The 1,713-nt window shown below is 40.9% G+C and overlaps 1 pseudogene; it reads left to right on the top strand.

Annotated features, from left to right (window-relative positions):
* The first annotated feature begins 215 nt into the window (after positions 1 to 215).
* On the top strand, positions 216 to 1,159 carry LOC119925343 (annotated as a pseudogene).
* The last annotated feature ends 554 nt before the right edge of the window (positions 1,160 to 1,713 follow it).

Raw genomic sequence — 1,713 nt, 5'->3', positions numbered from 1 at the left:
TGCAAATCACCCTGGTGATTTGCTCAGTTAATGTAACAAATGCCAAATGGAGATCCCAGAAGAGATGGGAAAGCTGATTTCTGATTTCTCACAGATGGCTGGGAATGAAAGTTGAACAGGATGTTAAGTCATTACAGAAGCCAGATTTCAGAATAGGTTAAACTTATGCTGAAGAGCATTAACATGCCATTTGCCTTCCTGTTTTCATGCTTGAAATGATGAGGGGAAACCAGAGCACTGTGACTGACCTCATTCTCCTGGGTTTTTCCAACTTTCCCAAACTGCAGTTTCTTCTGTTCATGGTGATTTTAATCATTTACTTAATTATCTTGGTAGGAAACATGGTCATTATCTTCATCATCACCCTGGAACAGAGTCTTCACATTCCTATGTACTTATTCCTGAGGATCTTGTCCATTTTAGAAACTTGCTTCAGTGGAACGATCGTCCCTAAAATGCTTGTGATTCTTTCAACGGATCACATAACCATTTCATTTGCTGGCTGTGTGTTGCAAATGTATTTCGTTCTATTCCTAGGGGTTACAGAATGCTTTCTCCTTTGCGCAATGGCATATGATCGCTACGTGGCCATCTGTAATCCCCTGTAATCCCCGTCCTTATGAGTAAAGCAGTTGTCACCAAGCTCATAGCAGGTTCTGTAATTTCCGGGTCAGTTATTGCCATGATTCAAACCCCTTGGGTATTTAGCTTTCCATTTTGTGGCCACAGTAAAATTAACCACCTCTTTTGTGAAACTCCTCCGGTACCCGAGCTAGTGTGTGGAGACACCTTCCTCTTTGAAATTTATGCCTGTATAGGCATCATTTCTGTGGTTATGCTTCCTTTCCTGATGATACTTCTGTCCTACACTTGCATCCTCTACACTATTCTGAAAATGTCTTCGACAGCAGGAAGACAAAAAGCCTTCTCCACCTGTACTTCTCATCTGATTTCTGTGACCCTATTCTACGGCCCAGCTAATCTCACCTACTTGCAACCAAAGGCAGGTTACACTGCAGAGAGCAAGGAATTGCTCTCTCTGACATATGTTCTGCTCATACCCCTGCTAAATCCTCTCATCTACAGTTTGAGAAGCAGTGAGATGAAAGGTGCACTGAAGAAAATATTGAGAAGAAAACTGTGTTCCCCCAAATTGTAGACATTTTCATGGTTTGCTATAGAAAATGCCTTTTTGCTGAATATGGGTTGGGGGGGTCTACTGTGAGGTAGAGATGGAGAGTTCAGTTGGCATTGTTTAGCCTTAAATGTGAATGGGTAAACACATGCGATTAATTCCACATTGTAAAATAAAACTTACAACAAAGCTCTATAAGAATTTTTTTGGTAATATTGCTAGATTTGTTTTAACATTCCAATAGATGGAGGTGAAAAAGATTGTTTAACCTTCCTGAATGAGGAATTATAATCAGCACGTTGGAGCAGGAGGGAAAGGGTAGTGAAATAGAGTTAGAGATTAATGCCATCTGAAACCTTTACTTTCTTGGCAATCAGCAGACCCTCTTTGAAGTTTCTGTTAATCATCAGGCCATAGTTAGCAGCCATATCTGGTATGAAGAAAGATCTAAGTACTACTCACTGGTTTTCCATCCAACTCTCCCACCTCATCCAATCCTTTACTGACTTTCCCTTACAACTGAAGGCAGAAATCCAGTCTTCAACATCAGATTCGGGTTGCAGTTCAGCCTAAGGACT

Source organism: Tachyglossus aculeatus, chromosome 3 (assembly GCF_015852505.1).
Source record: "Tachyglossus aculeatus isolate mTacAcu1 chromosome 3, mTacAcu1.pri, whole genome shotgun sequence".
NCBI classification, from domain to species: Eukaryota; Metazoa; Chordata; class Mammalia; order Monotremata; family Tachyglossidae; genus Tachyglossus; species Tachyglossus aculeatus.
Note: the sequence above shows the minus strand (reverse complement) of the source record. Positions and strands in the feature narration are given on the sequence as shown.